At 40.6% G+C, this 12,349-nt stretch overlaps 1 long non-coding RNA gene across 1 annotated transcript; it reads left to right on the forward strand.

Annotated features, from left to right (window-relative positions):
• Positions 1-8,506: 8,506 nt before the first annotated feature.
• Positions 8,507-11,779, forward strand: LOC134477160 (uncharacterized). Its single transcript, XR_010049071.1, has 3 exons — positions 8,507-8,703; positions 9,684-9,909; positions 11,642-11,779. It is a non-coding gene; the product is annotated as an uncharacterized LOC134477160 (long non-coding RNA).
• Positions 11,780-12,349: the final 570 nt, after the last annotated feature.

The raw sequence follows: 12,349 nt of genomic DNA on the forward strand, positions 1-12,349 counted from the left end.
TGCTTCTGCAAGCAAAGGATGCCAAAAATTGCCAGAAAACCACGAGAAGCTAAGAGAAACACAGGGCGCAGATTCTTTTCGATAGGCCTCACAAGGAACCAACCCACCACCACCTTGATTTTAGGCTTCTAGGTTCCAGAACTGTGAGATAGTAAGTGACTACTGTTTAAGCCACTTCGATTTTGGTACTATGCTATGGCCTTCGGAGCAAACCGTGGCACAGAAGATAGTTAATAATGTCTACCACCTTGTCTGGAAGGTAATCTGAAAAGTCGCCAAAACCAAAATCTCTCCCAAATCTATGTATGAATGAGTTTTATGTATACTGAGTCTCGTGATATATGTATACTAAGCCTCGTGATACCACGATGGCAAAGAATGCATCTTAGTGGGGAAGGGTGCAGCTTGGGACATCGCCTCCCAGAGGCAGGAGGAAAATGAGCCTTTGGTACAGAATTAAGTCACTTGGGAAGAATTAAGAATTAAGTCGCTGTCCACTGGGTCCTGCTTCTTGCCTTCACCTTAACTCCTGCACTCTGATTTCTTTACTATCTTTATTTATACTTTCCAAATTGACTAATCAGATTCTTGTTGGTTTAAAAATATTCTCTTTACAAAATTAAATAACTTGGCAGGATTTCTATATATTACTACTCATATTGTTAACATGGAAAGAGATTTGAGAGAAGCAGGACTGAGATATTAAAATTAATAATGAAACAATATTATTTTGTATTGTAGACTCAGAGAATTACAAAACCCTTAAAGTCCTGGATGCTGTAGTTCTGAGATTTATTCGGTCAACCACTCATTCAGTGCATACTGTGGCATTCCTCTAGCCATGTTAAATGTAAACAATGTAAGACTGAACCAAAAATGACATGGCATCTGTCCTTAGAGTTTAGAGGAGAGAAAGAGACAGAAAATTAACACAAATATATAACGTGACAACCACTAGGAAGTGAGATATTTAGAATTCTAAACAGTCAATATTAACTGTGAACTCAACTAGATTAAAAGACTCTTGACATAGTGACTGGATTGTGCAGTTACTTCTTTTTAATCCACGGATGTTCAAGCTGAATGTGCTGTTAAAGAGTGGGGCCCAGTTGAAGGAGCAGGTTGCCGTGGTGTGCCTTTAGAGATATATTGCCTCCTGGTGCTGTTCCCCTGTTCTCTGCTTTCTGGCCACCATGAGGAACATTCCCCTGTACCTTTCTGTCATGATGTTTCTACCTGGGATCCATCCAACTATGGACTGAACTGACACTATAAGCCAAATTAAATTTGTTTTCCTTTAAATTGTGTATGTCAGGCTTTTTTTTTCCAGCAACAAGAAAACTGACAAACACATATTCTGTGGGTACACATATCAGTCATATAATCTGATTTAGAGTAAATAAATTTCCTTTAAAAAGCTTTGTCTATGCTCAGACTTGAATAAAAAAGGAAATATTCATGCTAAAAGAAGTATGTAGGCAAGGATGGTGTGTACTGCATTCCTGCAGTACCAGTACTCAAAAGACTGAGGCATTGCTGCAAGTTCAAGGCCATCTTGAGCTTCAGAGTGAGTTCAAGGCCAGCTTGAACTATACAATGAGGTCCTGTCCAAAAAGGAAAAAACATCTATAGGAGAATAGGAAGGATCATGGTTAGTGGTGGAAAACTATCATAAAAATTATAGGCTTGGTCCTGAAGAAAATGGAGGTGCATGAGAAAAAGTACTGCAGGATGTATGACTATGAGAGCTGACTTTAAACTCTCCAAAGCTTCAGTCACCTAGAATAACCATGTTGCCAGTCAGTCGGTGCAAGCCAAAGTGACGGCAGTAATGTGGCAAAGTACTACAAAGGGTTTTCTTCAGGAGTAGTAACACTCTGACATGACTTTTTGGGAAAAAAAAAGTCACCTTTTCAGTCATGAAAATTTTTTAAAATGCATCTATTTAAGATGCCTTATAACTAGAACCACTGTATATGCAGAACAGATAGGTACTGAAATAACAGGATGGTCCTCCTTCAGGGTGGTGGCCCCAAGAAACCACACCCTCCATTTTCACAACTTGCATGGTCTCCTCCCCTTGAATGTAGGAAGAGTCCTTGGCTTGCTTTAAGCAAGATGTGACAACTGTGCCATGCAAGTTCAGACATGACACTGATGGCCTTTGCTTTTGCAGCTTTGACAGCAGGAACATGCACAGAACACCTGGCTACTCAGCATGGGAGACCACACAGACACCCCACATGGAGATGAGCCCCTGGATTGCAGGAGAATAGTTCCAACTGTGTCTGTGTCCACCCTAAGCCAAACTCCAGATGGACCTCAGTTGATTATGACTCAGAAGGGATCACTGGAAGAATGAGATTAAGACTGACTCAGCTAAACTCAAGAGAAATTGCAAAACCCATCACAAATAAAATGGCTATTGTTTGAAGCTGCAAAGTTCTGAGGTAGCTTGTTAAGCTGCCATGTATAACAGAGTCAGTTACCTCCATCCTTTTGTAGGTAGAGATAATATCTAACTCCTTCATGGCAGAGAAGAAATTTGAGAACCAGAGGTTGACTGACTTGGTTAGGGTTTTACAGCAGCTTCCCTTCAACATGAAATATGTCATGAGACCCATCTCAGTTTTCTTGTGTAGAAAGCAAAGAAAGTAAAAGATTATAGGAGAAAAAATTAAAAAGATCTGAAATAAAATAAATGATGTGTCTTCTAGAAATCTGGGGTGTGAGTGTGTGTGTGTGTGTGTGTGTGTGTGTGTGTGTGTGTGTGTGTGCATGTGTTCAGGGAACAAGAAATCTAGGAAATCTTTACAACAGCACATGACTATTAAACACTGGGAATCATTTCTACTGCCCACATATCATCGTCATTACCTGTACCTTGTTTTGCTAGTGTGTGTCTGAGCTACTTTCCAAGTCTTCAAGGAGTAGATAGGCTTGCAAAGTCAACTGAGAGCATTGACTGTATGTGATTGCATAAAATGATACTCCTGCAGGATTCAGGGGTCGATTGGTGTCCCAATGTGAGACCTTTCTCAAGATGCCAAATAACAAAGTCTCTCAGGTTCTTTCACTTTGTCCCATGAGTTAGTGCCTTCCGGGGCATTTTATAAATAAGTTAGTTACCCTATTCTCCCAAGACTCTTGATGAAAACAGTTTAATAAAGCAGACCTAATTTTTCAATCTCACCTTTTGTAACTGGATATGAATGAGCTATTCTTCATGTTCTTGTAGCTTGACAGGAACAAGAAAGTGTACCAAATCATTAATTCTCTAATTTGCCCACATAACATAAAACCAGCTGGCTTTTAATATTTAATTAAATTAGTGTGCCCCCCAACTGAGTTCTAATATTCCAATTTCAATTTTCAGCACAAAGCTAATATAAAACCAAAAAGCACAGAGTGATGTGGAAAGGGGAAATGTGACCTTGGAAGGATAATGTGAGGGCATCTACGAACAAAAAATAATTTTTTAAGCTATATCAGATAGCCGTCTCAGCTACTTTCTCATGGCTGGAACAAAATTCCAACACCTACAAATTAAAGAATGAAATGTTTATTTTGATTCACAGTTTTCAGAGGTTTCAGTCCATAGTTGACTGGCTCCAAGACAGAGCAGAGATCAGAGAGGAAGCAGTTCATGGCAGGGCAGGCAAAAAGAAGGAAGGGATGGTGGGAGAGAGAGGGCTATAAATGCCAGGCCATGCCCACAGTGACCATCTCTTCCCATCTGGCTTTGCCTCCCAACATCTGTAAACCCAGCTATAAACCCCATCAGTGGACTAATGTAGTATCACACACCCATAATCCTGACGCCTCCCAAAAGTCCCTCTTACGAGCACATGAGGCTTTGGGGGGATACCTAGATATAACAATGCCCCAAATGAACATTCGGGCTAAAAATGCTACATCTCTCTTAAGAAGTAAGATCAGATGTTAAAGTGCATGAACATTTGAGGCAGTGTTTCTTTTCATTCATTTATTGATTCCTCACCCCTTGAAACCTCATGCTATTGCATCCCAGGGGTAATATTGGGTGCTCAAGTAGAAGTGCGCACTATGTCCGCCCTTCTTAGCCCTCCCAAGAACTGCTGTCACCACTCACCAGGGACCATGTAGCCAAGTGTGTGTGTGAGAGACCACGGACAACTCAGCCTGTGAGCTTGGTTCAACACCTACAAATAAGCATACTAACAACACTTAGCTCGTGGGTCATGGTGGAATTAAATGAGATTGCTTTATGAAGAGCTCAGTGCAGTGCTGGGTGGTAATCTAATGTTTAGTAGAAACTGGGCAGTATTGTGTGAGGCTGTGCTGCTGCTGTTTGTGCCCCTTTGTATTTGTCAGGGGCAAGAGGGCAAGGACCTCATTCAGACTGCCTGGTTTCTGATGGGTCACTTCTCACTCACAGGCACTTACGTGTGCTTAAATATGACACCAGGAAAGTCAATGTTGGGCATTTTATTTGTAATTCAGCATTCAGTGTCTTGTGTGTTTCTTATTTTTATAGACTGGCTTGTACCAAACTTTGATAAAAGATTCTTCTTACCTTTCCATAGTCATTTTAACCCTGTGCCTGAATGTTTGTTGTAGCTGTTGAGGGTAAGATGGATAAAGAAGCTGTGTCGCTATATCTTTATTTTTGTTGTTGTTTTGTTATAGCTCTATATCTTTAAATCTGGTTGGACGTGGTGGTACATGTCTGTAATCCCAGCTCTCGGGAGGCTGAGGCAAAAGGATCGTTCTGAGTTTGTGGCCATTTAATGTAGTGAGAACTTGTTTCAAAATAATAAATAAATAAGATAAATAAATGTTTAAATATGTTATATATGACTATATATCATCTGTATATATTTATATATATAAGTGTGCCTTATGTGTGTGTATATATATAGTATATATTTTGCGTAAGAGTATCTTTAAATATCTATGCATTTCTCAGTGTGTGTGCACATACACATATGTATAAATATAAATGGAAACATAAATACAAATATCTCCAGTTACATTGAACATGCAATGTGTGACTGGGATTTTCAGGCATTGTTTAATATTCTTTGACTAGATATGACCATTAGCATAATGAAGGACAGTGATGCTCCAGAGGCTAAATAACCTGATTCAGGTCACAGTAAGACAGTGAATTCTGCACAAATCAAGCTGACAACTTTACAAAAAGCACAGAATAAAGTCATGAACCAAAAGCAAGTTAGAAGAGTTTTTATGAGAAATAAGGAGAAAGACATAAAAGCTCCTGGCTTCTCAGGAGTGAGTCTAAAAAGGGAAGGTCCACATGGCCCCTCAGTCCAGAATATTTTACGGATAAGCAGAGCACAGAAAGTGGTCAGTTATTGAGTGGCCTCCTATTACAAGAGGTCGTAAAAATGACCCATTGGAACTCAGGCTATGTAACCCAGTTACCCAGCTCTTAGAATTTAAAGGAAACAGATTTTAGAGAAAAATTGGTTATTTTGCATTTTAAATTCCTTGAAATACAAGAGCTCAACAAGGAGCCCTACCTTGCTATCTTGCCTAATGAAGTTAATCCTTGGTTCAGAGTCTTAGCTCACCACCTAGTCTTGTTTTAATTCTTATCAGTGTGGCGGATCACCCTGCTCTAACTCATGCCTTTCCCCTAGCTGATTTCCTCATTCATAAACTAAATGAACATTTTTTTTTACAACAGCATCACCATCCAAAGAAATTTCTAAAGCTGAAATAATGAATCTAACCCACTCTTCCCATAGAATAGATTTGCAGGTCCATTGCAGAAAAAGAATTTTCAGCAATTCTGGGCAACAAAGGGAAGTCACAGGGCATCTCAATCCCTGACCTGAAATTATAATACAAAGCTACTGTGACAAAACCAGCATGGCATTGGCAAAAATAAATAAATAAGCAAGCAAACAAACAGACCTGAGGATCAGTGGAACAGAAAAGAAGGTACAGATGCTACTTCAAACACACTCAGCCACCTTATCTTTAACAAAGGAGCCAAGCAAGTTCACTGGAAGAAAGGTAGTTTCTTTAATAAATGGTGCTTAAAAACTGGTTTTCCACATGCCAAAGACTAAAACTAGACCCATGTACTAAACTAAAATCAAAATAAATCAAAAATCTAAATATTAGAACAGAATCACTAAATCTACAGGAAGAGAAAATAGGCAGAAATCTTAAAGACATAGGTGTAGGCAGAGATTTCATGACCAAAACGCAGATTGCACAGAAAACACCACCAAAAAATCAACAAATGAGATTTCACTTTACTCAAAAAGATTATACAACAAAAGAAATCATTAACAAGTGAAAAGGCAACCCACAGAGGGGAGAAAATTATAGCCAGTTGTCCTTTAAACAAAGGACTTATATCTAGAACATACAAAGAACTGAAAAAATCAAGACCCCCAAATTCAAAGACCCAATCCAAAAAATAGGCATCTGAAAGAAATATATGCTTCTCAAATGAGGAAATGAAAATGGCAAATAAATATATGAAAAATTGTTCAATGTCATTTGCATTCAAGAAATGCAAATTAAAACGACACTAAACTAACATGTTTCCCCAGAAAGAATGGCTAACATCAAGATATCAACAAATGACAAACGCTGACAAGGCTGGCGGTAAAAAGGAGCCCTTTTCCACTGTTGGTGGGAGTGTGGACTGGCACAACCACTATGGAAATCAGTGTGGAGATTCCTCAGAACTAGGATTAGAGATCCCATTCTACTCAGCTATTTTCCCCTTCTGGGTATTTTCCTAGAAGAATTAAAAGCATGAGACCACAGTGATGTGCATCCCTGTTTATAGCAGCATAATTTGTAATAGCCAGATCTTGGAAACAACCCACATGCCCATCAACCTAGGAATGGGTAGAAAAGATATGGTCTTTTTATAGAGCAGAGTACTACTCAGCCATAAAGAAAGATTAACTTGAGACTTTTACAGGTAAATGGATGCAACTGAAGACCACACTCATAAGCAAAATAAACAAGGGACAGGAATTTAGCTCAGTGGCACAAGCACCTGCCTGGCAGGCATAAGGTTATAAGTTCGATTCCTGGTACCAAAAAGAAACAGTGAAATAAATCAGACCCATATGTTCAAACATTGTATTGTTTCACTAATGTGAGAAACTGAATGAGTAAATAAGATCCAAAATGTACAATAGATATTGTGAATTGTGAAGAAACTGTTCAAAAGAAAAGAGAAATTATGTTGGGGGGAAAAGAGACAGGAAAGAAGGGAAAAGGAAAATATACATACATATATATATATATATATATATATATATATACTCACAAGATAGTTAAGACAGTTATACAACTAGTTTTTCTTAGTTCATTGAAAAGAAGCTTTTGTGTTAATATTGCTTGGACAACATTTCATGCCTGTATCTTACATTTTGAGTAGCTGCTATGAAGATAACAATACACAGCACACTAATTATTGTTACTCTCCTATTAGCCTGGTTCAAAACTGTTTTATTTTAATTTTTCCCTTTAAAATAAAAAATGCATGGTAAGAGACATAGAGGGGTTTATTAGGCAGAAATTTAAGGTATCCACTCAAAGAAGTAGGGAGAGACCTAAAGGGAGAGAGAAGTGTGGTGAAGTTTGTCCCCCCTCAACAGCTTCGCCTTTATGCAGCCACAGTCTAAATCCAAATCTACTTCTAAAACTACTGTCTTTCTGGCTATGCTGCTGTGCTTTCTACTTAATCTAAAAGTGAAAATTTAAAAATGCAAAAGGTTCACTGTGAAGAAATGTAAAATTTTGAAAGTAATTTTTGTTGAAATGAATAATCTCTGTTTTGCACCCAAATATAGGTTTGAATAGAAAGTAGTTTTTTAAATTTCTGTCTCTGGACTTTTGAGGCTAGCTAATAATTGGTATTTATAATTCTTCCATCTGTTCCCAAGTGAATTATGACAGTGATACTTATTGTGATACTTATTTCAAGTGTTTTATAGAGCTTAGAGACTAGAACTGTTACCAGGCGTGGGTGTGCTGCAGGTGCTTCCTAGGTTATTTCTGTCCTGAACAAAGAATTGGCCAAGACAAGCACAAACAGTGGCAAAATTGTATTAAAGATGGGGAAAACAGGCTCTGCAGAGCAAGTCTAGACCAAATAAAGGTAGGAAAAAAAGTGCACATTGCAGCGTTAGGGCAGGTCACTATGGGAGAAAGAGCACAGCGGCAAAAATTCAGTGTGGGCTGTCATTTTTGAATCACCTGTTCCTCAGGCTAACACCACATCTGGGCAATCTGATCAAACCCCTACTCTGGTTCTCACAAGATGTCCACATGTAGAGCTTTGGGAAATATTCTGCACATGTGTCCTGGGATTTTGTAATTAACAGGTTAAGCCTACTTCTCTGGCCAATTGCCACACCCTAATCTCCTGTCTCAATATAATTTGAGCAGTTTAGAAGTTTAACTAAAGGACTCAGCAGGGGGTCAGGGTTCTTTGTAAATATCCTCATCCTGTGCAAGAGGAAGGCAAGGAGACTTTGTGAGAGCTACACCTGTCCTGGAGGGGGGTGGTGGCTTGTGCACAATATAAAGGAGAAAAAGAGGTTTGCTCTGCCCCCTTTATGCTCCAGCCGCTTTTGCTGCCTGCTAACTTGAAGTGTTTTCTCTTAGCTATGACACCTTGCCTTGCAGCCAGCTGATTATGGACCGAAACCTCCACTAACAGTGAGTGAAATAAATCCCTCCTTCCTTCATTTTGCATGTTAGGTATTGTCATGGTTTATGTGGGTGGCCCCCAAGCCTCATGAATTAGCATTTATGATTGGTTCACTGTCTAGCGCTTGGATTGGTGGTGTGAGTGCTATACCCCTTTAGGGGTGGAGCCAGGATATGATGTAATGGCGGGAAAAAGGTGTGTGTCTCTTTCCTGTTGCACCTTGCTGTTTGCAGTGGGCCATGAATGGTAACCCGCCATGTCATGCTGCCTTGGAGCCAACTGAGTATGGACTGAAACCTCCAAGAACTGTAAGAAATAAACCTTTCCTTTCTTCATTTTGAGTGTTGGGTATTTTGTTCCAGCAATGAGAGAAAAGTAACCAAGACACTAAGTAAAATTAGGAAAACAAGCACACCCGTGGTGAAGGTAGCCAGCATACAAGAGAACATAATGGCAAAAACTCAATGTACACTGTCCTTTCTGAATTGCCTACTCTTCAGGCTGACCAGATCTAGGCCAGCCTATCAAAATCCTGCTTTGGTCTTCATAAGACACAGGGCACTGGAAACTGTTCTGCCCATGAATCCAAGGTCTTATAGTTAATAGGTCATGCCTGCTTTTCAGTCAACTTTGCCACAGCCTAATCTGTCTCAGAACTATTTGAAACATAATTAATTTGGAAAAATACTGACACGATACTGAGGTTATATAAAACAACAACAAAAAAAAGGGACAGAAGTAGTACAAGTAGAATAGGTTCTCTCTCTCTCTCTCTCTCTCTCTCTCTCTCTCTCTCTCTCTGTCTCTGTCTATCTGTGTCTCTCTCCCCCCACCCCCTTTCCTCCCTCTTTCTGTTATGTGCATGCAAAGGCACAGGAACACCAAAGCCCTATTTGTCTGTAGCATGCTGTGTGCGTTTTCTGTTATCCTGGTACCACTTCTTTGCTCATGATCTTCAATAAAGGTAACTGCTTTTCTTTATTTTCAGGTGTATGCTTTGCAATTCTTTGCTTGGCCTGCCCAAGAGCTTGGAATATGTCTGTTGGATCCATGATGGACTAACATTTGGAAAGCAAAACCTGGAGATATTGGAAACATCTGCAGTCCTCTCCAGACATCAACAGATCTCAAAAGATTTCAGCCGATGTTGACATTCATGGAGCCCAGTCAAAAAGGAAGATACAGACATACCTTCCCTCATCTCCCTCTGACAGGTGACTCAGGGTGCTGTTTGGGTATATGGGACAGATTTTCAGGACAAACAGCAAATTTTGTCACTGGAGAGATCAGATTGCAGAGAGAAAGGCTTTGTCCTTTGCAGGGAACAGGATGGCTCCTGTGGACCAGTTGGGTTCATATTTTACTGAGGGTCCTCACAATACATGGGTCTGCTCTCAGTAGCTTTGGTTCCCTCGGTTTCAACACAGACATAGCTGAGCAAAAGGAGAGCTGGAGTCAGGAGACCTGGACCTGGGCCGAGTCCTCCAGGTGGCTTTCTTGAAGTTTCTAGGATGACTGGGGAACCTGGGCCTGGCCCACCTGATGTTGTTGATTTCTGTGGGGTGCAATTGGCAGCATGGCCGGCACCATGTACAGTAGAGTAGCCACACCCCAGAGCCAAAGGTATTTGAAGGAGGCCACAACTTACAGGATCACACAAGCTCTTCAGGGTTTACTTTCCTTCCCCAACTCTTGAGGAAACCCTGGTTCCCTTCTTCACCCCCACACTCACCCCACTCAACCTTTTGTCTACTGCGTAATTCTATCTAGATTTCTGGTGCTGAATAATGCAGAGGAGCAAGATGTTGGAAATTACAGTGCTTCCTCATGCAGCACTGTAAAAGATAGAAATTTGTGCATTTTAAGTTTCCATACCAGCAGAAGCAGTAACTGAGAGAGGCAACAGAGGAGGCTCTAGCTGAGTTGACTCTTCTGGGTCCTAAAGCCTTAATATAGCTGTCTCTTCCTGGGCTTATTTCACCAGTGCTACTCCTTGCTCCCCATGCTACTTGGTTTGGCTTCTGTCATTACTAACTGTGACTTCAAGTTTATGTCTTTGTGTAAAAAGACGTGTAACCTGTATTTGCTCCCTGAAGTTTCATCGTGCCTGGTTTTTATTTTGAGGTTCTGTCACCAGATACACATGCTTTGCAACTTGATGTAGTAAGATGAGTACTTTTCAGGAAAAATATTTTATTGCTTGTTCTTAGACTTGCAGGAAGTAGAATATCATCTGTGCAAGTTTCTGTTTCTCAGCCAGACTGAGAGCCACATCCATGGATAACTTGATAATTTGGGGTTTGAGGTTTTATGTAGTAAAGTGCTTGCCTCCCCTCCCTAGGCAGGATGTTAGATAGTTTTGTAATTGACTAAGAGGCGTCCAGCTGGTAAAGTGTCCCAGTTTCAGGCTTTTTAACTAGAAGATGAGTTGTACTTATAGAGGGAAATCCATAGCTTGAAAGGCACTAGTATTCACTTAAGGATGGAGTGGTTCACTCACCAAGGGGTTCAGCTCTACTAGTGAAAACCTTAACATGAGAGCTACAGAGGATCACAGAACTCGAGAATGCCTTTTAGGGCTCTCATGTGGAAAGTGACCCAGGAAAAAGGCTCTATAAGGCCTATGACCTAATCCCAAGGAATTTGGGCATATCAGGTCATACCCCAGGGCTGAACAAATGGGGTCCACTAGGAGATGGATGCCCTGTAATATGTAGTGATGGGTTGGGGGCTAGTCCAGGGATAGGCCTGCTAGCGTCCCTCATGCCTTATCAGGTCCCACAGTGGGACTAAAAGGCCTAGGATGCCCCAGAGAGAGACCCTGTAATATCTTCCACTAATGGGCTGGCAACTAACCCAGGGACAGTCTGTAGGGATCCTGCAACCCAATTTCTTTTCTTCTTATCTACAGCCCCATCATAAGAAATGCCTTCTCTATTGTTTCAGATTCCCTGCTTGGATGCCTTCTTACCCACAGGGAACAATTTCACTCCAAGGTCGTCCAGAAAGATCATCTTATATATTTGTGTAATAAAAAACGGGCAATGTATCAACATGGGGGAAATAAAAAATGCAACCACCCTTTGGCAGGCTAAAACGGCATATTCTTTCTTTATTTTAAGAAACAGGAAAAATGGTCAGAAATGACTTATATTCAAGCCCCTATAGCCCTTTACCAGAGGCCTGATCTTTACCTTAGAAAATAATCTTGCCTCAGGAGCTAATATTGCTGAGAACCCCCTCTCACCATCTTCTCCTCCCCACAGGCTCCTCACCAGCCTGCTCTGTCAGAACCCTCAGGAGATAAAGGTCATCTGCAAAGCGCACCCCAAATCAGGTGTAGGTCTACCTCAAACAAGTCTCCAGATTAAGGGAACTCAATCTCTAAGCTATCCACTGACATACTCCTTCAAGGAGTGGCAGGTGCTAATGGTCCCATTCAAGTTCCATTTGCAGTTATGAATATTCAGCAATGTAAGAAAAATCGGGTAGATACACTGAGGGTGCTGAAAGATTGATAACGTTTCGATACCCTAACAATAACTTTTGATCTCACTTGGCTGGATATGCAGTTCATCCTGGTGCTTGCTGCCAGCAAGGAAAAGGGTTATAAATACTGCTGAGCAGGCCAATGGTGAACTCTTTGCAACTTCA

Source organism: Cavia porcellus, unplaced genomic scaffold (genome assembly GCF_034190915.1).
Source record: "Cavia porcellus strain 051 isolate PalLab524CR breed Dunkin Hartley unplaced genomic scaffold, mCavPor4.1 scaffold_8, whole genome shotgun sequence".
NCBI classification, from domain to species: domain Eukaryota; kingdom Metazoa; phylum Chordata; class Mammalia; order Rodentia; family Caviidae; genus Cavia; species Cavia porcellus.